The sequence below is a fragment of the Kogia breviceps genome, chromosome 8, assembly GCF_026419965.1.
Source record: "Kogia breviceps isolate mKogBre1 chromosome 8, mKogBre1 haplotype 1, whole genome shotgun sequence".
NCBI classification, from domain to species: domain Eukaryota; kingdom Metazoa; phylum Chordata; class Mammalia; order Artiodactyla; family Physeteridae; genus Kogia; species Kogia breviceps.
In genome coordinates, this window is record NC_081317.1 from 13,291,460 (window position 1) to 13,318,856 (window position 27,397).

A 27,397-nucleotide genomic window follows, 5' to 3' on the forward strand; every position below is an offset into this window, starting at 1 on the left:
GTTTCCAAGTTTCATATTTTAAAGAAGTTTGAGTCACTATAACAACCCTGAAATGTGTGTGTGTGTGTGTGTGTGTGTGTGTGTATGTTTGCATAAAGGGGAAACTACTGTTTCTTTTCTACTACTCACACAGAACTGCACTTTGGCACCAAATGTGTAGGTGTTTTCCCCACACTGACCAATTCTGTGACACCAGCTGGGTGTCCTACAATCCAATTCAATTCTGCCGTTATCTACTTGGAGTTAGCATCAGATCCCACAGGTTAAGGGCTCAGTCCCACAAGAATGTCCTCTCCCTCCACTTCAGATGCCAAATGCAAGCCCAAGCCTCCAGTACCTCTGACCAACCAGCTATAAGTCAGGGGTTCTCATGACCCTCTCCTCAGGTTTGGTAATTTGCTAGAATGGCTCACAGAACTCAGGAAGACAATTTACTTACTAGGTGACCAGTTTACAATAAGAGATACAAGTCAGGAGCAGCCAGATGGAAGAGATACACAGGGCAAGGTGTCGAGGAAAGGTGTTGAGCTGGGCTCCATGCCCTCTCCGGGGTCACAACTCTCCCAGCAGCTGTATGTGTTCAGCAACCTGGAAGTTCTCTGAACCCCATAGTTCAGGAATTTTTATGGAGGCTTCATCATATAGGCATGATCAAGTATTAACTCAATCTCCAGCTCTTCTCCCCTTCTCAGAGGATGGAGGAGTGGGGCTGAAAGATCCAGACTTCTAACCACAGCTTAGTTTTTTATGATGACCAACCCCCATGCTGAAGCCATCCACCAGCTCACCAAAATTCTCCTCATTAGAACCACAGACATTCCTATCACCCAGGACATTCCAAGGGATTTAGGAGCTCTGTGTCAGGAACCAGGATCAATAAACCAAACATCAGTACAAAAGATGCTCCTGGCAGCCTTATCACTTAGGAAATTACAAAGGTTTTAGGAGCTCTGTTTGTTCCATAGTACTTACATATTTAAATGCTCAGTGGTATCAAAAATACTTAAATGTCTTCAATATAGTCTTTAGTTTTAAGTACAATAGCCAAATTTCCCCAACTTTCCTGAAGTCAGAGCATAGCTCCTGATACAGGGCTGCCAACAATCAGGAACTTAAACCCAGGACTGCCCTAGACTATTCTGGCTGGGTAATCAGCAAACCCACAGGTATTTCTATTTTTACATAGCTGTGATCTTCTCATTTAAACAATTATGCACATAGCTTTTTTTCCCTCGCTATATTATTTAGCAAACATTTTCCCCTGCTGCAATATATTCTTTATATTTCCTCTGAAAAAGTCATAACTTCCATTATGTCTCCGTTTTCTCACCTGGAATCGCTTCATCTCCGCTGACACCTTCACCAGAGCTCTGGAGAGTTGAGCAAGCTAACAGAGAGGAAGGAGGCTGTTCTAGTGGGTGAGAGGGCAGGCTTTGTGGTCACACAGCTTTGTGGAATCCTGGTTTTGCCACTTTCTTGTTATGTTACCTTTGGCAAGTTACTTGTCATCTTTGATCCTCGGTTTTCTTATCTGTAAATTGGAAATAGTTGTGCCTTATGCAGAAAGATGGAGTAAGGATTCAATGGGTTTTAAGAAATGCATGTGTAATATGTAATCCAGTGCCTGACACATAGTAGCCCTTAATAAACAATAGCTGCTATTAATGCAAAATCAAATATCTTGAATTGCCTAGCCCAAGATAATTCTCTTTTTCTTTGTCTTTTTTTCATATTTTATGCTAGTTTTACCAAGATATGGTCCTAACTTAAAGCTTATATGCATGTGTATATTTTTCAGATACAATTTTATCATTTAATTGCTAAGCTTTATATCAGAAAATAAGAAATTTCTTAGCAAATATTAAAAAAAGCTGCTCTTACTATTGCTATTATTGTTATTATTATTATACTTTGCTTTTCCATAACGTTCATGTATCATCATTATTTAACCCTGACCAAATGATTTCTTATTCCTTATTCTTATAGGTGATTCTGCAAGGTACATCCTCAGGCATACAATGTTTTTATCTCCCCCAAATTATCGCTTCAGATTAAACTACCAGGAAAAGCCAGCATGGCCACACAGGCTTTTTCTCTCTGTGTCTGGCGAGCGCCTGATTCTTCAAGAGCCTCATTTTCAGAAAGCCTTCTCTGACCTCCAAAGAGCAAATCTTCCCTGCCCCACTTTACCTAGAGCACACCATCTCTCTCATGGGTACTGTTAGGTCTTCTCCTTCCAATCCTATTTCCACATGGCCCCAGAAGGATTCTTCTAGAAATGCATGTAAAGCACTCTGTGGGAGAACAGAATCTCTTAATGGTTGGTGAGAGTGTAAATTGGTAAAAGCCCAAAGATGGGCAATTGAAATACTTATCATTTGATCCAAGAATTCCACCCCCAGGAATTCGTTTCTACAGATGTACTCAAAAATGTGCAAAAGGGGGCTTCCCTGGTGGCGCAGTGGTTGAGAGTCCGCCTGCCGATGCAGGGGACGCGGGTTCGTGCCCCGGTCCGGGAGGATCCCACATGCCGCTGAGCGGCTGGGCCCGTGAGCCATGGCCGCTGCGCCTGCGCGTCCGGAGCCTGTGCTCCGCAACGGGAGAGGCCACAACAGTGAGAGGCCCGCAAAAAAAAAAAAAAAAAAAAAAAAAAAAAAAAAAAAAAAAATGTGCAAAAGGGCACATCTACAAGGTGATCAGGGCAGCAGTGCTTATAGTAGCAAAAAATTGGAAATCACTTATATGTCCATCAATAGGGGATGATTTAAATAAGCTATGTAACGTGCATACACTAGAATACCATAGATTGGAAACGCTCTATGTAGTAAAATGGGGGCATTCCCAAACTATATGCATATTTGTCAGTGAAAAAAGCAAGGTGCAAAGCAGCATGTATACAATGCTAGCATATGTGAGAAGACTGAAAAAAAAAAGAGAGAGAGAGAAAGAATAGATACATACATGCGTTTGTACTTGTATAAAGTACTTTAGAAGGATACATAAGAAACTAGTAACATTGCTCACCTCTGGGGAGAATCCTGGGGTAGCTGGACAGGGGCAGACGGGATTTTTCTGTGTATACCTTTTGTTGCCTTTGAATTTTAAATCATCTGAATGTATCCTCTATTCAAAATAATAACAATAATAGACAGAAAACACAGGTTGCAGAGACACAAAAATACTGCAGTATGTACTTGTTGCTAAAGAGATGGCAGAAGAATTCATATTCTGGAGAAAATTGCTCTCCTGTTGGGGAGAAAACCTTCTAAGGGTCTTTTGGGTGTGCAAAGCCAAAGCCCAGCTAAAACCATCAGAAAGTAACGGGTGACCTCTCTGGGTGAGAGGCAGTTCTGATTTTAAGTAATTCTTTACCTCCTCTGAGGTGGACCCAAGAGCCAGGAGTCTGGGGCACTGGGACCTGGGGAAAGAGAAGAATAAAGAGAAGGAACTAAATAAGAAATAGGAACAGACCTCGGGGGCTGAGATGGCTCTCCATAACGGTGTAAGGCTGGAGGCCTTTAGAACAAGTGACTATGGTTTTGGGGGGGAGCCAGATCTTGCCATTAGGAATGTGGCAGGATGTGAGGGCTCAAACCGTTTCAATACCAAAACAGTCTGCAGTTGTTTCCCTTTTTTTTTTTTTTGCCTACTTACCACAATTATTCTCCCTTATTTATTGTGCAGTTTGAAAGGTGAGTGGTCCCTACCCTTAAAAAAAGGGAACTCTTTTTCTTTTTCTTTTTTGGTTCGTTTGTATTAACTGCTGATGATCCAGGCCCTGGATTTAATAGATCATCAGGTCCTCTGTTAGCGAGCTGGAGAAGAGTAGAGGAACTAGAAGAGAGAAAGAAGTACCGTGGAGGTGCCCAAAAGGAGCAAGAGGGATTTTCTCTAAAGTAGAAGCAGGTCAGAGGACATGAGGAGGAGAGGGAAGTGACAGGCAGGGGTTGACACAAAGACACTCCTGGCCTGGGAGCTGATCTGGGGCAGTTTATCACAAAGGAACATGACCCAAAGCATAGTTGAGCCAGGTGAATTGAATTAGCAAACGAGGCTTCAAGGGACATTGTTTGAGCAACGAGGAGCAAGGCAAGAGCTGAGTCATTGTCACAGGTCACTCAGCCATGACCAGAGAACCTCCTGTTGCCTGCCCCAAACTCACCCACACACGTTGTTCCTCTGTGGGCAGCTGGTGAACAGGTCACTCTAACAGCATTGGAGCTGTTAGATGCATTAGCAGCTCTAACTCACTGGATGCCTGCCCAGCTGGACAGATGGCCAGCCATACCACACAACTTCAACATGAACCTGCCCCATTACTCCAGGTGACATCATGCCCCAGGACAAAACCCATGAGCCCAAAGCAAGGGAATGGGCACCTGGACCCAGTGGAATGGTGACAAGAAAGCTCTGGGCATCTGTACTATGTGCGGGAAGGGGAATGAGAAAAGTGGGATTTGAACTGAACAAGCTCAAATCCACCTGAGGTGGGACAGTGCTTAACGACACCACTGTTACACATGAACAGGGATAATCTGGAGAGCAGTGTCTGGCAAATCCGACAATGCTTCGCACTTTCAATGGCTATACTCCACCTCCAGGGCAAATTCCAAATTTCTTAGCCTGGTGTATCAGTCAGAGTAGCCTAAATTATGCTGCAGTAATGAATTAATCTCCCAATCCGAATGGCTTAACACAAGATAAATGTATTATTAATTATTCATGGTACATACCGCACGCACGTGCTCCACTAATCACTCATGGACCCAGACGGATGGAGGGGCCACCATGGGGGAGCTGTATCACTTGGAACATGAGGGCTCCTTGGCTACTGGGCAAGGCAGGAAAGCTAAGGAAGAACGTGCTTTTTTATACTCCAGTCCAGAACTGACACGCCTAACTTCCACTGAGAGCCGTTGGCGAAACTAGACAGGTGGTTCTCTTTAACTGCGAGGAGACAGGGAAATGTGGGGAGGAGAAGGATATTTGGTAAGCGGTAAATATCTCTTCATACATAGCATTCGAGACCCTTTGTGATCTCCCCGCAGGATTCCCTCCAGCTTCATTTCCTGCCACTGCCCCCCTTCCCAACTCAGAATCCGCCTCTGGCCACAGGCATTTCTCCCAGCTCCCCAGACATGTCCTTGAACCATCCTTCCCCCAGACCTTGGCCCATGCTGGTTCTTGAACAATAAAATGCCCTTCCTCTACCGTCACCATCTGCCAATTCTACTTTTTTAAGCCCAACTCAAATACCACCTTCTCCGCTCCTGAGCCCTTGGGGTAAAACTAATTGACCCTTTTCAGTTCTGCCACATCTCTTCTTATATACTTCCTTTAGCACTCAAGAGTCCATGGGACTGACTTCCTGGCATCTTTCACAGTGCCTGGCACATAGTGGGCACTAGATAAATATTTGTCAAGTAAATGCTTCTACTTTAGAATTTTGCAAATAATGCTTTGTTTGTATGTCTTTCCCCACACCCATCCACCCACCTCCAATAGGCTATGAACTCTGGATTTCCCCAGTACCCACGAGCACTGAAAAAATATTCCGTAAATGTTTGGGGGAGAATTGATTAACTTGCCTTATGTTTAATTTTGAATAATGATTTTTAAATAATTGTGAATGGGTCTTTTATTTGGGGCGTGTTTTTTAAAAATGAACATCAGCTGTGTGTATGTTACACTTCAATTAAAAAGTTTACTCTAAAAACCGAACAAAAATAATAAGGGAAGGGAAAAGGAAGTATTTCCTCTAAAAGGGAAGTATTTAGAGAGTAAATGTCACGAACACAAATGCATTTCTAGATGATGCAATCATTGGTGTGTGAGTTCTGTAATAGCATCTGTAGACAAAGTCTTAAAGGTTTTTTGGGGTGCGGTGACATCCACCAAGCTAGCTAAAGCAAAAGGGAGGCCAAGAGTACAAACATTCTGCCTCGGGATCAGGTGGGATCAGGACCAGAGTGCCCTGAGGAACACACACAGCCCTCTTAACTTCTTTCATCTCAGTTTCTCTCTGAGCACATACTTCATTATTCTCACTCATTAAAAGCCAGCTTTTTCTGCTTCTGAGAAAACAGCTACTCGAACCATCAGCCAACAGTGACCCAGTTTCCATCTCCTTTCCAGAGAGCAGCAGCCATATTCTTTGACCCAATTTCAAGACCTCGGAGAATACCCCTGATAGGCCAGGCTTGTTCACATGCCCACCTGGTCCAATCACAGGTACTGACCAGGGAGGAAAGTCCCCAGGTGTACACATGGCTATTTCTCACCATGACCTTCTTTATGGAGGAACCAGGCACTAGAAAACTGGGTCTGGAAAGGAAAAGCAATTGCTGCCTACTAAAATCAGGAGAAGGGAGAACCATTCTTGAGAAACTAGCTTCCGAGAGAGAGAATATATAAACATAAATATCCTCTGAAAAGAATGGAGGATAAGGACACAATATTTGAGACGGAATTAAGATGGCAGGAGCCACTTCATAGGTACTCTCTTGCAGCTCCCGATACATCATCCTTCATGGACCTCCATTGCCAAGTCCTATCAATTCTATCTCCTAAATCTCTTGTGAAATATCTCCTTCCTCACCACCTCCAATGACTCAGATCTTATCATCTTTGGTCTGGAGTGTTGCAACAGTCTCTCACCAGTCTCAGTGCCTCTTGTCTAACCTCATTCTAATCATCCACCGCAAGCTGGCCTCCAAATGATCTTTCTTACAAACGTATAATCCTACCATTTCCCTGCTGAAAACTCTTCGATGGCCCCCATGACCTCCCAAGCTTCTTAGCACAGCCTTCAAGTTCCTTTCTGATCTAAGAGACAGTTTCACGTGTTCTCCTTCTTTGCTAAAAACCAGGACTTTCCCCCACAGCCTCCCTACCATGTTTCATGTCTTATCAAGTATTTGCTCTGTTTCCTCTGCCCGGGATGCCTTTCCCGTTTCCATGATCTCTCTCTGGGGATGCTACTGACCCTTCAAGGTCTAGCTAAATGTCCTCCCTCCTCTGTGGTGCCTCCACATTGTGTTCATTTTTAGCTCCGGCTACATCTGTCTCTCCTGCTGTGTTTTTTCAGAGCAGTAACCATGTCTCATTTATCTTTAAATGCCCAGTCCAAGCCTAGGGCCTGACCCGCAGTAGAAATCAAGAAATGCTATGGAAGGATGTAAGAAGGGAAGGAGAGTGAAAAGCGCGGAGGGAGAGAAAAACAAAGAAGGAATGAAGGAGAAGGGAAGAGAAGGAAGGGAAGAGAAGGGAGGAAGGAAAAAGGGAAAAACCAAGAGCTTGAAGTTCAAGCCTCACTTGTTTTCTCCATTTGTCACTAACTTGGAAGGTTCTGGCACTCCTCTGAGACTCAGTCTCCTCCTTTATAAAATAACCTGTCCAATTAACTCACAGGCTTATTGGAGATCAAATAAAGAAAGGAATATGGAAGCACTTTATTCATTTCCATGAAAACACTAGTTATTATTAATTAGCCATTGTGTAGCATTTATTCCCCTAATTAACTGAAGACTGCAGTCTCAGTGGACCACCGTTGTTGGGCAGGACTCCCTTGCAGGGGGTCAGAGTCAAGGTGGGTGAGGTAGCGTTAGTTATGTCTTATCAGTGACTCATTACCAGAACCTTGTGAGTCAGGTGGGTTTGACATTGGGGACCATTAGGATCACAGTATAACAGTGTGTAAATTTGATGACGTTGTTCTATTTGGGGGGTTTTTTGTTTGTTTTTTAAATATTTATTTATTTGGCTGCACCAGGTCTTTAGTTGAGGCATGCGGGATCTAGTTCCCTGACCAGGGATCAAACCCAGGCTCCCTGGACTTCCCTGGTGGCGCAGCGGTTAAGAATCCACCTGCCAATGCAGGGGACACGGGTTCGAGCCCTGGTCCGGGAAGGTCCCACGTGAGGCTGAGCAACAAAGCCCGTGAGCCACAACTACTGAGCCTGTGCTCTAGAGCTTGCGAGCCACAACTAATGAGCCCACGTGCCACAACTACTGAAGCCCATGCGCCTAGAGCCCGTGCTCTGCAACAAGTGAAACCACTGCAACGAGAGAAGCCAGCGCACCACAACGAAGAGCAGCCCCCACTCGCCGCAACTAGAGAAAGCCCGTGTGCAGCAACAAAGACCCAACGCAGCCATAAATAAATAAATAAATAATAAAATTAATTTATTAAAAAAAAAAAAACAAACAAACCTAGGCTCCATGCATTGGGAGCGCAGTCTTAAATGGTGGACCACCAGGGGAGTCCCTGACATTGTTCTATTTTGGATACTTTTTGTACTTACTTTAAATCCTGGATGCTCTTTTTCTCCTCAGTTAAATGAATGATAAGGAATACCCACAACAATTGGCTATTACTAATGATTTAAACTCAAATTGAACATGTTTTACACTCTTTGCTCTGGATCAGTTTAATTGGATAGTAGCTCAGGCCTGACATTGCAATGGGAGACATGAAAAACTGCTTCAGTTTGTAACGACTTATCCGTGTGAATCAGGATTTTCTCAATACTATGTAACCAAAATAGAAGGCAGAAGGAAATTAGAAGCTGCACAGATGGAAGGTTACAGTTGTCATGTCGCACTTGTCTGGTGGACCAGGTGGGCCCTGTTTAGACCTGATGGCATGGTAAGAAAGAGAACAACATGGGACTAATGTGGGGCAGCAGTGTGGCAAGGGGTCCCTTATATGGGAGTAAATGGACCCTTGATCGCTGGCACAAGCTTCCCCCAGTGCCATGGCCTGAGCACTTCTGGCCTGGTTAGTTTCTGACCCCTGGGTTGCTGCACTACCCACTGAACTTTCTTGGGTGAGGACCCAGGAGCAGCTGGGAGCCGAGCCTCCTCAGTCGTATCCTTGTCCCATGCATATATTATGCGCTGCTTGTTTGCTTTCCTGAGTCAAGCAAAGTAAAACTCATCCAAGTCATCATTCTCACCAGTCTTTGTACCCAGTCTAAACATCGTGATCTGGCCTGACCCAACTAGACCTCTATTGTCTGTCTGCCCAGCTACTTCCCCCGCCTCATCTCTGAGAATTGTTCTTGTCACCCCCTCCATTCACATGAACACCACCGGAACCACAGGATCAGCCATTTTGCACATGCCTTGAACCTTGGCCATGACTGACCTAAGTGAGCCCTTCCCTTTGGATAGGACAATGCCAGTTCCTGAACCAATCAATCCATTCTTCCAGAATTTTTGGAACTGGGTATAGGGGGGAGAAAATCAGTCACTATCTGAATAACTGAACTTGAGCATAAAAAACCAGAGACTATGGATGTGCATGTTTTCTGTGATGTGGACTGGAAAATGAAGAAAGTTGGTCTACAAAAGATAGAGCAGTGATAGTCATAATTAAGCTGAGCAGTGGAGATGAGAACTGAAGAAAGAATAATGACAGACTTTACATCTTGAACTATGTTCTTCATGAGTCACAGTGGCATTTCTGTGCTAGAATTCCATGAGATTGCCCTGAAGGCCCATAATACATCTCCAAATTTTGCCTAAGCTAAACTAAGATTGCTATTAATTACAACCAAAGAATTTTCATGAATGTACATTGAGAATCTCCAATTTCAACATTTTTATCCACCAAAATTATCTCATTTTCTCATTAAGTAGTTTCATAATTAGTCAGTTTAATTAATTTGAATTTATACAATTAAATAGCTATCAATTTGGATGCTTTTGACTTCAGGCTTGCATGCTCATGATAACAAGGTGGCTGCAGCAGTTCCAAGCATCACAACCTCACACAATAGCTACAAAGTTTTTCAAATAAATTTTTTTTCAGAAAAACACTGGTTTTTCTTTTGAAGGATTTTTAAATCATTTAAAAATAGAATAGGATAATGGCCCCAATATACTCATCACCCAGCTTTTACAACTATCACTACACAATCATCCTGTATCATCTACACTTTCACACATCTTTCCCCTCCTGTCAGGTTATTTTGAGGCAAATCCTAAACATTTATTTCTTTTGTAAATCTTTCATAATATATCTTTCATAAAAGATACAAATTTTTTTTAAAAAAAATCTCTGCAATATCATGATCACAGCTAAAACATTGCCAACCATTTCCTAGTGTCATCAAATCTGCAAAATGATTCACTTTTCCCTACTTGTCTTAAAAATGTGTTTTCCTTTTTACTGTTTACTTGAATTTGAATTCTTTTTAGTGGTCATAGCTAGGAAATATATATTATTTTCTAAAGATATAAGGTATAACATGTTCACATGAATAATTCCAACTGAAATGGAGAATTACAGTTTCCAGTTAAGCTCATCAGTCCTAATCTGTATCTCTATGCCAAATATCTCAGGCCTTAAGGGCACCAACATGATTATATATTTTTATCCCATAATACACAGTTCTCTTGTCTTTGGATATATCACTCTAGGGATATAGAGTCAAATGATGATGATTTAAAGTCACTCAAATCCTTCTTTGTATGGTTATGTCATCCACTGAATCCACAGTTAGGAACATTTGTATTTTATTTTATTTTCAATTTCTAAGGTTTGCTTTTCAATTTTTTTTTTTTTTGGTAATTATATCATTTTTTTTGGCAATTATATAAAATACTTACCTGGCTCCAAAGTTAAATCTACAAAACGCATTATATTTTTTTAATATAGATTATAGATTCTACCCTATTCCTTTCTTCTTCTCTAGTCCCTCCCTCTGCTATAGTAATATTTATTAAATTTTTATAGCTTCTTTTATTTGTAGATAAATGATTACATACTCTACACACTTTTCTCTTACATTTATTTTTTTTACTTTAAAAATGTATCCTGGAGATCATACCATAGTAATAAAGAATTTTCTTATTCCTTGCTATACTCCATTTGGGGGATGTACTATAGTCTATTCAATTAGTTTTCTATTGATGGGCATTTGGGTTGTTTCCAGTCTCTTGTGATTACAAAGCTTTATTGGATAGCCTTGTACGTGCATCTTTTCACCTTTTTGCCACTGCACCCCTGTGACAGATCTCTAGAATTGGGATTGCTGCATCACCACACACCTATCAGAATGGCTAAAATTAAGAGAGGGAAAAAAATAATACCAAATGGTGATGAGGATGTAGAGCAACTGGAACTCTCATACATTACTAGTGAGAAAACAAAATGGTACAGCACTTTGGAAAACCATTTGGCAGTCCCTTATAAAGTTTGACACACATTTACAATATGACCTAGCAATCCCTTTCCTATATTTACTCAAGAGAAATGAAAACTTATATTCACAGAAGAATTGTGTGTACCTGAACATTTAAGGAGGCTGCATTCATAATTGCCAAAAATTGGAAACAGCTCAAGTGTCCTTCAACTGATGGATAAATTGTGACACATTTCTACAATCAAATGCTACCCAGCAATAAAAAGGAACAAGCTACTGGTGCATTACAATATAGATGTATTTCAAATGCATTCTTCTAAGAAAAAATGATTTAAAATGCTACATACTCTATGATTCCATTTATATAACATTGTCCAAAAGGCAATACTGTAGGGACAGAGAACACATCAGTGGTTGCCAAGGGCTGAGGTAAAGGGATAGTTTGATGCCTAAGGGGCTGCATGTTGGAATTTTGGGGGGTGATGGAATTGTGGTAATTATGCAACTATACATGCTTGTTGAAACTCATAGAACTGTACACTAAAAAGAGTGAGTTTTGCTATATGTAAATTATACCTCAATAAACCCGACCAAAAAAAAAAAAGATAAATGCACAGGTAATTTTGTTAATTAGTATCAAATCCCCTCTGTGGTAGGATGATTAATGGCTCCCACAGATATCCAGGTCCCAATTCCTGGAACCTGTGGATATTACCTTTTATGGCAAAAGGGATTTTGCAGATGAGATTAAATTAGGAATCTTGAGATAGGGAGAGTATCCTGGATTATCCAGGTAAAACCTAATACAATCATAAGTGTCCTTATAAAAGGGAGGCAGAAGGAGATTTTACTATGGAGGAGAAGGCCATGTGAAAACTGAGCAGAGAGACTTTTGAAGACACTGCATTGCTGGCCTTGAAGATGGAGAAAGGAGCTATGTGCCAAGGAACAGAAGGAATGAAGCTCTAGAACACAGAAAAGGCAAGGAAATAGGTCTCCCCTGGAGTCTCCGGAGGAAGCACAGCCCTGCCAACCACCTTGGTTACAGCCCTGTAAGACTTCTGACCTCCAGAACTTTAAGAGAATAATTTGTGATATTTTAAGTCACCAAGTTGGTGGTAATTTGTTAAAGAAGCAATTGGAGACTAATGTGCCCTCCATAGGAGCTGTACTGTTTTTGCCGTCCCATCAAAAGTATACTGAACGTCCTTTTTTAAGGAAGAGGAAAATTTTCCCAGAAGCCCCTGAGCAGACATCTTTTCATATCTCATTGGCCAGAATTATGTCACATGGTCTTTCCTAAGCCAATCACTGGCAAGAATAATCAGGTTTCCTCTTACGCTTGCCCAAGACTGCTTCATTCTCTAATGACCCACACAGCTGCCTGATCCTGACCACATCAGGGTTCTGCCCTTAAGGAAGGAGAAGGGCATAGCTTTGAGTGGGCTACCAATGGTGCCTACCTCAAAAATTATTTGCAGAAAAAGAAAAACCCTCAGATCAAAATATATTTTATACAAGTTAAAAACCATTGGACTAAACTCTCTAAGGGGCCCTCAGTTGCAGCTTCCCAAGCCAGGGCTTTCCCATATCCATCTGATCCATCTGGCTTTGCCCTCTTCTCTCTCCCTTTTTCCACAGGAGGTAGGGCCTAGCTGAGCTCTATTTGTGAGTCACCAAGGTTAAATAAGCCCCTGTGAACACATGGGCCTGCCTTCCAGAAAAATGTCCCACTTGCAATACTGACTCAAGTCCTATTAAGGGAATTTTTTCCATTTTCTCTCTGTTTTAGCTTTTCTCTGATATATTATCCTAGAATGTCAGAGCTGCAAAGGCCCTTAGAGGTGATAATAATAATACTAGCATATGATAATAATAGTGTTTATTATTATTATGGTAATTATAACAGCTACCATTTATTGAGCATTTATTATCCTTCAGGCACTTTGTATTTATTATCACATTTAATCCTAAAGTCTCCCTGATAAGGTAGATATTATTATCATCCCCATCTAATAGATTTTGAAATGAAGGAAAAAGAAAGAATTAGCCAAGGTAAGTGACGGCAACAGGGTTCAAACTGAGATCTGTGAAGACTCCAGAGTTTTGCTCTCAAACCCCATGAAGTCCAAAACCTTCCATTCTACAGATGGGAAATGATAGCTTGGGCAGGGCGGGATGGGGGTAGAGTAGAGAGGAGCACTGGGAGGTATAAGCATCCTGTTCAGGTCACGTGCCCAGTGAGCAGTCAAGTGAATGACTACCCCTCTAGTGCAGCAAGCAGCTCACAGAGCTTTTCTGTCTTCCACAGGAATCAAATATTGACAAATCATCTTGTAACCTGAGTTTAATAAGAAAAAGTGTGTATCTTTTTGCAAAATGAGAGCAAAATGGAGACTTTTCTCATTGTGATTTGTCACATTTGTCTGGCATCATTGGGGGGTTAAAAAAATCTTAGTTACAGCATGAAGAGTGCCTTACAGTTTATAAAACACTTTCAGATACTTTCTCTTACATGATCCTTGCAACAGCTCTTGAAGCAGGGAGATATGATTATCCCACTTCACAGATGGAGAAAGTAAGGTCCCAAAAGGGTACATTACTTGCCCAAGGTCTCATAGATCAGTAATTGGCAGAGCCAGAATCAAAAACTGGACCCTAGGGGCTTCCCTGGTGGCGCAGTGGTTAAGAATCCACCTGCTAATGCAGGAGACATGGGTTCGAGCCCTGGTCGGGGAAGATCCCACATGCCATGGAGCAACTAAGCCCTTGCGCCACAACTACTGAAGCCCGTGTACCTAGAGCCCGTGCTCCTCAACAAGAGAAGCCACCGCAATTAGAAGCCTGTGCACCGCAACGAACGGTAGCCCCTGCTCACTGCAACTGGAGAAAGCCTGCGTGCAGCAAGGAAGACACAATGCAGCCAAAAAAAAAAAGAAAAAAACCTGGACCCTGTCCCTTGCAAGGAAACTTGCTGGCTATGAGGGCCTGATGTCTAAGCACAGTGACTTTTCTCTTGAATTTTAGACTCATATTTTCAAGTTTAAACAACTTAAGATTTTGATTGGCTGAGGTTTTTTTGTGGGGTTTTTTTGGCTGAGATTTTTTTCACTGAATGAATCAATTTAGTGAGAGGTGACATCTTTTTAACCTCAAGTCCGCCTGTCCTTCACCTTTTATGCCTCCAAGGCGAATCTGATGTTTTTGCTTAATAAAGGTGCTTTGCAGTTTTTGCTGAGTTTATTCGTTTACAAATTGCCTTGATAGCTAATGTGAATAACATCTTTGGTTCTGTTATGCTTTTCTTCTAATTGCTTTATAATGCATTATTTTTACTTCCAGTTAGTAACTTGATACTTGGTTGAACATTCCTGTTTTTTTCCAAGAGCTCTTCAGTTTCCAGGATAAAATTATACCATCTGCAAATATTAAACAAAAATAAAACCTGCTCTCCTGATTCCACCATGAGTGCTCCTTTTACCACATGACACTCCATTTTTCCACAGCTCTGCATTTTCCAGATGACTAAATGGCTCCTTTAAGTGCCAAAATATTTAGAAATATAACTGCCTGAGCTGAAAATCTTTCTCAGATGAATTACAATGGGTAGCAAACAGCTGTGGGTTTGCCTGCAAAACACATTCCTCCCCCATCTTTTGGTAGCAGCCCCCTGTTTCTTTTGAGGAGCTGCCCCTTCCCCACTCCCATGAGGTCCCAGCAAGACAATATGTTCCATTCACAAACCCCTAAAGAGGCCTTGGTTCCACCACAGGCTGACCCAACTGACTCTTCCAAGAATTTGTGTCTTGAGAGAAGAAACACTTGGCCAGAAGGATGTTGAAGCTGAGTCCTGCAGAAGGCAGACCCTAAGGAGATGTCCATGAGTTTTTGCCTAGGGATGCCCTGATTTCTGATTCTGCCCAGACTTTCTCCACCAAAGCCTGGTTAAGTGCTCCTTTGATGCCAGGAGCTACCCAATGTCCTTCCAATACATTCTCTTTGTTTATTTAGGTTTGTTTTTGTTGCAAATGATACAGATATCAGTGCCCAAGAGTTGATTGCAGACAATGCATCTTGTTATGGATTGCACTGTGTCTTGCCCCCCAAAAAGGTATGTTGAAGTCCTAACCCCTAATACTTCTGAATGTGACCTTATTTCTAAATAGGACCTTGACAAAGATAATCAAGTAAAAAGGAGGTCATTAGGGTGAACCCTAACCCAATATGATTAGTGTCCTCAAAAAGAAGAAATTTGGACACAGAGACAGATATATACAAAGGGAGGACAATGTGGAGACACACGGGGAGAAGGCCATATTAAGATGGAGAATTGGAATCACACATCCACAAGCCTGGAATGCAAGAAATGTCTGGAAGCAACCAGAAGCTAGAAAAGAAACATGGAAAACAGTTCATTCCCTAGAGAGTTCAGAGAGACCATGGCCCTGCTGACACCTTAATTTCAGAGTTCTTGCTTCCAGAATGTGAGACAATAAATTTCTGCTGTGTTAAGCCACCCACTTTGTGGTACTTTGTTATGGCAGCCCTAGGAAGCTAACAGACCTCCAGGAAATGTGGGCCATTGGAATGATGTATGGAAGAGATTGCTAGATGTTCAACAAAACCCCTCTCCCCTATTTTGCCTACGAGTGAACTTGTAGCCAGTGATGAAAGAAAATTTGTATTTTATGGCAAGACAAGAAAAAATTAAACATAACATTTTTCTCTGCTTGTTTGAGCCTCGTCCCTCCCCTTGAGAGTGTATTGTGCATCTGTATTAACCAGACCTCCTTAGGAAATCATCTTTTTTCTTAATTTTGTAAGGGGTTGTGATGACCCACTACTCATTTTGTACATGCAGATCTGGATTGTGTAAACTGTTAATACATCATTTGATGTATGACCCTTTGTATCAAAATCTTAAATTGTGCTTTGACCTCTAACATGTGGAACAGTCCTCAGCACTTTCTGAAAGACTGTCTCCCAGGTTATAATCCTCAGGTTGGCTCGAATACAACTTTCCATTTCTTTCTTAGATAAACTATTGATTAATTTTTTTCATCAACATACGAATGGTGTAGTCAGCAGGATATCAGAGATACCCACCAGAGGACACCTGGAGTCTACCCTGAACCAGCACTTGGTACCAGCAGAGGCCCACTGAGCCCTACCAGCTTCTCGGTACTCCTCAGGTATTCCAGTGAGTTCTCCTGATATCTGGATTTCATTGCTTTCAAGTGATGATCCTAAACATTTTATTTTTTAAAAAATATTTATTTATGTATTTATTTTGGCTGCACCAGGTCTTAATTGTAGCACCTGGGATCTTTTTTATGTGTGTGTGTGTGTGGTACACGGGCCTGTCACTGTTGTGGCCTCTCCCGTTGCGGGGCACAGGCTCCGGACGCGCAGGCGCAGCGGCCACGGCTCACGGGCCCAGCTGCTCCGCGGCATGTGGGATCTTCCCGGACCGGGGCACGAACCCGTGTCCCCTGCAGCGGCAGGCGGATTCTCAACCACTGCGCCACCAGGGAAGCCCGCACCCGGGATCTTTGTTGCAGCTTGTGGGATTTTTAGTTGTGGCATGGAGACTCCTTAGTTACAGCATGCATGCAGGATCTAGTTCCCCGATCAGGGATCAAACCTGGGCCCTCTGCATTGGGATCGCGGAGTCTTACCCATTGGACCACCAGGGAAGTCCCTGATGATCCTAAAAATTTTATCTGAGCTGTTTTTACCTAAGACTCAGAGTCTTAAAGGGCACCAGTGCATTTCCTAGGCAGGGACCCGGGGGGATATGGGCAGGAGGCCCAGGGAAACATGGGTGGCTGGGTTTTTGTTGAATTTGGTTTAAATGGAATGAAACAAGTTGATATATGGTCTGAATAAAACTTTTGCTAGTGAATGACAGATTGAATTATTCAACTCCCCAAAGCAAGGGACATTTGCTCCTTCTGGCCACAAGGTGTCCTCAGGCAACTGAGGACCTAGTGGAAGTATCTGAGGATTAATGCTTGAGACGTGTAGGGGTTCTACAGGGAAACCCCACTACAGCCATTAAGTAAATAGTGCTCTTCTGGAGATGCACGAGATAAGGACTGATCATCCAGGGCTCTGAATACCTATGGTGGTTTTACACTGTGAGAGGGAAAAATCGAGATATGTAAAAGGGTTGAATGTACTCAAGGGTAACACCTTGGGGAGCTAGAGCCAGAAGCAGCACATATTTGATCCACCACACTGTCCTCAGAAAGTTGTTCATGGGTTCAATCCCTGGTTGGGGAACTAAGATCCCACAGGCTGTACGGTGGGGCTAAATAAATAAATAAATAAATAAATTGTTCAGATCGTGTCTCATATCTGACTTAGACTACCAAATTAATCATGGGAAATTGTGCCTCAGAGGCCAAACAGCTCCGCAGTGGAGAGTCACCTATGGGAATACCAGCAGGGTTTATGTATGCTTGCAAGTGCTTACTTAATTGGAAATTAAAGGAAATCCTGCCCTGAAATGGCAAGGATGATGGGACTCTTTTCTGACATTGCAAAACCGATGTTTGTGTGTGCAAGTAAAGCCGTCAGAAGTTCAGTTCTAACCATATCAGTCATTCTCCTGGAGCCCAGCCTGCAGGGTCTATTGGAAATAAGAGTGGCAAGAGTTTTTCTCTTTTCTAAAATTATATTAGCAGGAGAAAATATTTGTAGGGCTAGCTCCTTGGATCCTTAGACTTGGAAAGAGTTCTAAAGAGAGCTCTCATCTTAAAATATTGACCTATTTTCATTGGTATGTAGGAGCCCCAGAAGGCTTCAAAATTCCAAAACAGCCTCATTGAAGGATTGGTTGTAGAAGGCTAATGAAAGATTAATGATACAAAAGGTACCTAAAACAAACAAACAGACAAATAAACAACAACAAAACCCCCTTAAGACTGATGTAATTACTGCTCCCCTCCATCTTCCTTTATTTGAGTACTCACTGTAGTAATCCTCTGTCTGAATTGCCTTTCCACTCTGAAGAGACTATAAGTGGTTACTTTTAGAAATGGGACTGCGTGAGGCTCTAAGCGAGCCTCTTCCGATCAAAGGCTGAACTGAGGGCCACAGTTAAAGAATTTCTTAAGCCCAAGGGGGATCCTTAAAAGTTTTTGTAAATGAATAATCAAGATGGCAGGCCACCCGTCTGACTAAACTGACCATAACTGATATTCAGAGCCTGATAGGAATTTTTTTTTTTTCCTTCTTCTTTAAGCTAAATGAGGGAAAGGAAAACTTTCCAACATAGGTGTATGGGTCTGTCACTCCTTTGATATCATTGAGGTGGCCATCCAATTGTTTGAGGAATTAAAAATAGTTGTCCTTGTTTTACAGATCTAGTCTTCACAAGACCAGAGGTGTGGCTCCAAAAACAATTCAAAGCCCACCAATAAATTTTACACTCTCCAAACCTCCCCTATTCATCTTAAAAGACTTGTAAGTAAAAAATTCTGGCCTTAAGGGAACAAAGTCCTCCTAGGAGAAACTGGCATTTCTCCTCTTACGCCTTTGAGATATAAATGTTCTACCTGGTCTCCGGAAACTCTCATCTAGGCCATCTTTCTATTTTTTTTTTTTTTTAATTTATTTATTTTTGGCTGTGTTGGGTCTTCGTTGCTGTGCGCGGGCTTTCTCTAGTTGTGGCAAGTGGGGGCTACTCTTCATTGCGGTGTGCGGGCTTCTTATTGCGGTGGCTACTCTTGTTGTGGAGCACGGGCTCTAGGCACGTGGGCTCAGTCATTGTGGCTCGTGGGCTGTAGAGCGCGGGCTCAGTAGTTGTGGCGCACGGGCTTAGTTGCTCCGCGGCATGTGGGATCTTCCCGGACCAGGGCACGAACCCGTGTCCCCTGCATCGGCAGGCGGATTCTCAACCACTGCGCCACCAGGGAAGCCCGGCAGGTGGATTCTTAACCACTGTGCCACCAGGGAAATCCCTAGGCCATCTTTCTAAAATGCAAATTTCAGGAAGGTAACATTTATCTAAAGAAAAAACAAAAGGGGGTGGGTAATTTGGAACTTGACTTGTCAAGGTCAAATACAAATCTTAAGTGTCTTCTCCATAAATAATAATAAAGAGTTTAGTCATGTAAACAGTGACCTCGATTTGTTCCATCTGCCAGAAACACAATTTGAATCCAACATCTCTTGTAACAGATGGCGTTTGTATTATTGTACCTGATTCACGGCTAAAATTTGAGAATGGGAACTATGGAGTCTCTGTATCTGTTTGCATGTTTGTATGTATCCATATACATGTGTTCTAGAATTGTATTGCTGAACTCAATTGTAAAAGAACTCTATTTAATTGACTTAAAGGAAATTAAGCACTTATATAAATATTTAGAAATATAAAAGAAACATGAATGAATTTCAGGATCACGATATAGGATTAATTTTTAATGAATTAAAACAAGTTTAAGTTTATTGGTTTAATGAATACAGTCATATCTTTTGGGTCATCAACATTAAATATATTTTTATTGTACCTAGGTTTACTAGAAGTCAAATACAATCTTATTATTCCTGTTATAAAATTTGTCAGCATGAAAAATAAAATACTTGATATGGTCAAACTTTAAAAAAAAATTTTATTTTAGGGCTTCCCTGGTGGCGCAGTGGTTGAGAATCCGCCTGCCAATGCAGGGGACATGGGTTCGTGCCCCGGTCCAGGAGGATCCCACATGCAGCGGAGCGGCTGGGCCCGTGAGCCATGGCCGCTGAGCCTGCGCCTCCGGAGCCTGTGCTCCGCAACGGGAGAGGCCGCAACAGTGAGAGGTCCGCGTACCGCAAAAAAAAAAAAAAATTATTTTATATTGGAGTCTAGTTGATTTACAATGTTGTGTTCATTTCAGGTGTACAGCAAAGTGATTCAGTGATATGGTCAAACTTTTAATTAAATTAAATGTAAATGAGATAAGAAATTTTAGGTGAACTCTTTAGAAATAATTATGTTTTAGGACTGTTTACTTTAAAATAGTTTCTCCATATTTTGGTAACTTGAAACTGCTAAATTAAGTTAAATGACAGGAATTGACTGAATATCCAGATCATTTCCAAATAAGATACTGGAAGATTAATTGCTAAACAATTAATTAAAGTCTAAGCTTACCTACTTTTGCCTTTTTACTAGAGAAAAACTAAAGATGTTTGGGTATATTGTTCATGTCTTAAAACTGAGGTTTTAAGGTTATGGATTCAGATTAAATATGTAATTAAAATATATAAAAATATGTACTAAATATTAATAAGGAAAACATCTTGGTATGCAAGGAAAAAGAAGATATAAAGGATGGAAATGTGTTTTGTTAAGGGAAAAGGAAGTAATTTTGTCCAAAAGCTGGTTATTTCTAAATGGGAAAGAAAATAAAAGACGAATTAATATGGATATAGGATGTTATAGCAGGTTTGTGAGGGGAAAAAAAGAATCTTTAGAAAGGAATTCTATGTGTGGTCAGGACTAAGAGTAGAATAAATTTAACTGAGTAAATGAATTTTTTTAAATGAATTTTAATATTAAAGGCCAAATGGTGCAAAACCTGAATTTGGTTTTCTCTCTGTTAAGAGAACAAAGTTTTCTTAGAATATTACTGCTTTTGATAACAGATTATAAAGTTTCTTTACCTTTTAAGTAATCTGTTGTAACTTTCTGTATTTGCTTTTGAAATCTTTTTATCGCCACTTTCGTTAAATGAGTAAGTATTATTTCCAAGTGCCGTATGATTCTATCTGACCCCAAGTGTTTAAAACTTTTTTGACAAACTTAACCAAATATCAAATTCTAATTGAAGCTCTTTTGATCTCTAGCTAACTGTGGGATGCTTCAGAGAGGGCCCTGGAAGCATCTCAGAGAAAGAAATATTAGACTAATTAGGTTTATTTGGTATGTTAAATTACATGGAAAGCATTCTCAAATGAGTGGTAATAAACCTTCTTAGGTTATATTGTACGAGTAAATGTCATTAATATTAATGTCTAGAAATAATTTAAAATTTCTAAAAGTTGAATATGTCCTGATAAAATGTTACCAATCATAATTCTAGTTATTATCTTAAAATGTTGTATGTAACAGCAGTAACCACATTTCTTTGTCAACTGCATTGTAATCAGATCTTTGACCATGATTTTAAGTCTTTTGTCATCTATAAACAGTTATTGTTTGATGCTTTTGCAAAAAATGCTTCATCTTCAAGAAGATTCACAAAAAGGACTTTTTGACAAGTACAGATGTCTGATACCTTTCAGATAATACTGCTAAATTGGGTAATAAATTAAAGAATTCTAATGGAAACCCTGATGGCTTCATAAAACTATTAACAGAGGATTAAAATCAAGGATTGGTGACATAGGACTGAGTGGTGAACTAGTGAATATGGTTATACTTTTTATGGTTTTTGTCTGAAATATTATTGGCTTTTCTTTTCTTTTTTTTTTGGCTGTGCCACACTGGCTTGCAGTATCTTAGTTCCCTGACCAGGGACAGAACGTGGGTCAGGGAAGTGAAAGCAAGGAGTCCTAACCACAGGACAACCGGGGAGTTCCCATTACTGGCTTTTAATCTGTTTTCCAAGTAATTCTCTGCAACACCAGCTGAGTGTTCTACAATTTAACTCAATTCTGACACTATCTACCTGGAGATAATGTCAGATACCACAGGTTAAGGGCTCAGTCCCACAAGACTGCTTTCACCCTACTTCAGATGCCAGTCACAATTACTAGGTCTCCAGGTTTCCCACAGTCCTGTCCGACTTGGCTACAAATCAGAGGTTCCCATGAACCCCTCCTAGGGTTTGAGTAATTTGCTAGAGGGGCTCACAGTACTCAGGGAAACACATTTACCACTCTATTAAAGGATAGATAAAGAATACCACTGAACAGCCAGATGAAGAGATACATAGGGTGAGGTCTGGGAGGGTCCTGAGCCCAGGAACTTCTGTCCACGTGGAGTTGGGGTACACCACCTTTCTAGTAGATGTGTTCACCTATCCAGAAGTTTCCCAAACTCTGGGGATTTTTATGGAGGCTTCATCCTGTAGGCATGATTGATCATTAACTCCACTTTTAGCCCTTCTCCCTACTCAAGAGAATGAGAGGCAGGGCTGAAAATTCCAATCTTCTAATCATGGCTTGGTCTTGTATTGACCAACCCTCATCCAGGAGCCACCCAGGAGCCCACCCAGAGTTGCCTTGTTAGAACAAAACATTCCTAACACCCAGAAAATTACCTGCCTCTCTCATATTCATACTGGTTTCCTCAGAACTGCACTGGTGCCCAGCATGCATAAATGCAAAATAAACATTGTTGGATGAATTAATTGGAGAGTCCAAGAAATCTGTGAGTTCTCAGAGGAAAATAATGGAAAGAAAACACACATTTAAAAAATTGGCTAATGGGACTTCCCTGGTGATCCAGTGGTTAAGACTCTGTGCTCTCAGTGCAGGGGACCCGTGGTTCAATCTCTGGTCAGGAAACTTAAGATCCCTCATGCCGATCGGCATGGTCAAAAAAAAAAATTGGCTAATAAAATTGCCTAATAAGTGTCAGGCAGACCACATTCATCATCTTGTTAATTCCTCAGAGACATTCTAAGCTGTGGGTATCATTAGCCCCACTTTATAAATGAGGAGATAAGGATTTGAGCTGTTACACAGCTTGTCAACGGACTGGCAAATGCCAGCAGATCCAGGATTCAAATCCGGTGTGGTTAGTTTCAAAGGCTGGGCACTGAGGAAAAGTGACTGACTGCTGCCTCCGCGGCCCCCTTCATACCTGCACCTGCATCGCTGGAAATCAGAAAGATCATGATGGCAGCCATGACAACCAACCACCATGCCTACATTGATGAAAAATGCTTTTGAGTAAAAGCCACATTCACAGGCATTATCTGTTTTAATCCAGTAATTGATCTAACAATTGGTGAATGCCTAAGTAATTTCTTTTTTTTTTTTCCTAAGTAATTTCTGATATGTGTTTTTGTTTGTTTGTTTAAAAGGGTTGGAGCTTCTGTAAATCCTCCTTTTGTCTTTCAAACTCATTTGTAGTAGTTTGTTGTTGTTGCCAGTAGACGGTTTAGTCGAATTTGTCAAACTTGTTAAACTCATCTTTATGATTTGTCTTATAAATTGCAGAACTAATTTACTCATATTTTTCTTATATTCTATTTTTTAACATCAATTTCTTTACATTGAAGTGTTTGGTACGTTGGTGATGAGGTGGGAATTCAATCTTTATTTTTAGTGGCCTAGCTAATCATCTGTTCATCTCCATTGATTGACTAATCCAAAGGAAAGCTTACTTCTGATGGGTCCCCATCACCCCACTGGTATTCAGACTAAAAGCAACACTAGTGGCAGGGAGGCTCATTGGAAAGACTCTATTTATTCCGGAAAGAAGTCAGAACTTTGAGGAGAGTCCCAGGTCTACCCTTAGCTCACAGGATGGCCTTAGACAGGTCCCTTTCCCTCTAGGCTCCTTCTTCTAAGTTTACAGCTCTACCATGCGGGGTGGGGGACGGCAGCAGGGAAGTGGGGCAAGGTGATCTCTGGCACTGATAATTGTCCTTCTAAAAGCGTTCTGAATAATTCTTGAAATAAAAAGAAATGTAAATTTAAATAATACCAAGAGGGAACCTGTTGTTTGTTCTCGCTCCCCCCCTACTTCAGCAGGGGCCCCAATAAAGCCTTACCCGGAAAAACAACAAAACAAAAACACCAATAGGGACTTCCCTGGTGGTCCAGTGGTTAAGAATCCAACTTCCAATGCAGGGGACGTGGGTTCCATCCGTGATCGGGGAACTAAGATCCCACATATCGCGGGGCAACTAAGCACGTGTGCCACAACTGCTGAGCTCACGAGCCTCAACGAGAGAGCCCGCGTGCCGCAAATTACAGAGCCCATGCACCCTGGATCCCACGTGCCACAACTAGAGAGAGAAAATGCGCACGCCACAGCTAGAGAGAAGCCCGTGCGCCACAAAGAAAGATCCCACATGCCTCAGCGGAGATCCTGTGTGCCACAACTGAGACCCGATGCAGCCAAAAAATAAAAATAAATAAATAAATAAATGACACCAAGAAACTTTTTTCACCTATCAGGCTGGCAAATATTGAAAAGGTTGATGATACGTATTGTTGGCAAAGATGTAGGGAAATAAATTCTCTTAAGCTGGCTGCTGATGGGAATATAAATTGATTCTGCTTTTTGAAGGGCAATTTGGTCACAACCATCAAATGTAAAATCCACACATTTTTGGACCCAGCCATTCCACTTTGAGGAATTCTGAGATGTGAAGAATGATATAATATCTTTGATATAATGATAAAATAATACTGACTGTAACGTTTATCATAGAAAAAACTGGAAACAACCCAAATGTCCAACAATCAAAAGTTGGATATACAATGTACTAGTCAGGGGGTTGAATTCCTAGCTTCCCACCTCCTATGTGGTATCGGGCAAGTTACTTAACTGCTTTGTATCTGAGTGTTCTCATCGGTAAAAATGGAATGATAACAGGGTCTACCTCACAGGCTTGCTGTGAGGATTAAATAAGATAATACTCATAAAGTATTGTACCTACAACAGTTCCTGGCACACAGTAGCCACCCTCATAATATGAGCTGTTATAACCACAGTACATGTTCAGATGAAAAACTGTGAAAGTTTATGGACTGTCCTTTCAATGCAGTGTTGGGTGTTATTGCTGGGAGTTCCCTGATTCTATAGGGGCCTGAGTCTTTCACTGTCTTGGACTAGGCTATTTCACAACCCTGTAGATTATAGAAAAATGATAATAATGCAAATTAGTCTTGCTCATAGAAATGCAAATTGATTTTGCCCTGTAAATGTATAACTTAAGAGATAATTCAAAACATCATGCTAGGGCTTCCCTGGTGGCGCAGTGGTTGAGAGTCCGCCTGCCGATGCAGGGGACACGGGTTCGTGCCCTGGTCCGGGAAGATCCCACATGCTGCGGAGCAACTAAGCCCGTGAGCCATGGCCGCTGGGCCTGCGCGTCCGGAGCCTGTGCTCCGCAACGGGAGAGGCCACAACAGTGAGAGGCCCGCATACCGAAAAAAAAAAAAAAAAAAAAAAAAAAAAAAAACATCATGCTATTGCCCTAAAAATAATATAACCAACTTTGCATCATTAGCAGATTTATTTCTACATTACTGATTGCCTATATACACATTAGCTATATCCTATATATAACACTGCACTATATAATATATGGTATATATACTATATGTTAATGCATAGACTAATTAATATATATTTAATCTATATATTAAAACCACTTCAAAGGAGAATCTGATTAGCATATATGTGTGTGTGTATAGATATGTATGTTCCTTCATTAATTACTGAGTTAAATAAAAATCTTTGACAAGTGTTCATTTTATATTTACATGAGTCACAATTTTACCTTTAAAAAATTATAACAGGGCTTCCCTGGTGGCGCAGTGGTTGAGAATATGCCTGCCGATGCAGGGGACACGGGTTTGTGCCCCGGTCTGGGAAGATCCCACATGCTGCGGAGCGGCTGGGCCCGTGAGCCATGGCCGCTGAGCCTGCGCATCCGGAGCCTGTGTTCCGCAACGGGAGAGGCCACAACAGTGAGAGGCCCACGTACTGAAAAAAAAAAAAAAAAAACAGTATTTCTAGTACGATCTTATTTTCATTATAAAGATATAAAGGTATATATATATATATTAGAGAAAGCCTAGAAGGACGAACACAAAAATGTTTATGAAGGATGTTTCAGGCAAGGGTTAGGTAGAGAACATTTTAGTTGACTGTTACTCTCTTCTTTATACATTACTATATTGTTCAAACATTTTTATGCTGAACATCTGTTTTATGGAAAGTTAAAAAAACAAAAAACAACCACAACCTGAAAACTCTCCTGCTGGAACCAGTCATTTGGGATGGGAGGAGAGAGTGCTTATGAGGGGTCAAGTGTAAACAGCTTCCTTACTCTACAGGGCTTTGAGGTTGGCTGTTTAGGTAAGGAGACCCTGGGAAGCGGGGAGGCCAGCTTAATTCCCAGAAGACCTATTCTTCCTGACATAGGGCACTAAGGTATAAAGTGATCCAAAGTGGTCAAGTGGCTGATCTGGGGGTGGTCAAAGCTGAGAGTTGGGGGCTTCCCTGGTGGCACAGTGGTTAAGAATCCTCCTGCCAATGCAGGGGACACGGGTTCGAGCCCTGGTCCGGGAAGATCCCACATGTCGCGGAGCAGCTAAGCCCATGCGCCGCAACTACTGACCTTGCGCTCTAGAGCCCACGAGCCACAACTACTGAGACCACATGCCACAACTACTGAGGCCCGCGCGCCTAGAGCCCGTGCTCTGCAACAAGAGAAGCCACCACAATGAGAAGCCCACTCACAGCAACGAAGACCCAGTGCAGCCATAAATATAAAATTTTTTTTTTTTTAAAGCTGAGAGTTGGACCTGAGCTCTGGCTCTTTCAGCCTCTTTGATCTTGAGCTGGTCAATGAATTCAGCCTCAGGCCATCACCCATAGAAGGTCAGCTCAGGAAAAGACTCACCTAATCCGATCCCTTCTTTCTATCCATGGGAAAACTGAGGCCTGGAGATGGGAGGGAACCCACAGAGGTCACCCAGCAAATTAGGGGTCACCGTAGCACTAGAACCCAGAAATCCAGAGTCTGGCCCGAAGCACCTTTACCTCCCCAGTAATGTTGGGCTGTGTGAAGGGACTCAAGCGGCAAGTCAAAAAGATTGGCCCGAGAGAAAAAGGCATGTTTGAACAGAACACGCCAGGGCCAAGGTCAGAGCTGTGTTTAGGAAGAATTTTCACTCAGAGCAGAGAAGAGCAAAACCATCCTGGGTCTGGGAACTGGGCCGGGAAAGGGGTCTATTTCAGGACCTAAGGCTCTACCAGGCCTTTAACAGACTGCCATTGCCATTTAATTGCACTGGAGGGGAAAACTGGCTGCTCTTTTTTGTTTGAGGAAAAAGTGTCAGGGGACTTTTGTTATGCAAACAGAGCTGAAAATCCTCCTCAAAATGGAGCAGACACTAAGGCAGCATAAAGGGAAGGCTGCACTCCAGGTGTGTCTGGAATATTATGATGTTAACTGGCTTTTCTTGGGGCTGGAGCTGGGCTGGGTAGAGGGTCCTCTTCTCGGGGTCCCTGCCAGAAACGGAAGAGAAAGACGGCCCCTGGGGACTGAAAAGGCGAGGCCGGT

At 41.8% G+C, this 27,397-nt stretch overlaps 1 long non-coding RNA gene across 1 annotated transcript in view; it reads right to left on the minus strand.

Moving 5' to 3' along the window:
- LOC136794724 (uncharacterized) overlaps nt 1-27,397 on the minus strand; it is a 55,564-nt gene that overhangs the window by 12,157 nt on the left and 16,010 nt on the right. The window contains exons 2-5 of the long non-coding RNA XR_010841871.1: nt 25,607-25,812; nt 4,734-4,947; nt 3,025-3,418; nt 1,331-1,531 (exon numbers count right to left, since the gene is read on the minus strand). This is a non-coding gene — a long non-coding RNA (uncharacterized lncRNA). The remainder of the gene's footprint in view (nt 1-1,330; nt 1,532-3,024; nt 3,419-4,733; nt 4,948-25,606; nt 25,813-27,397) is intronic.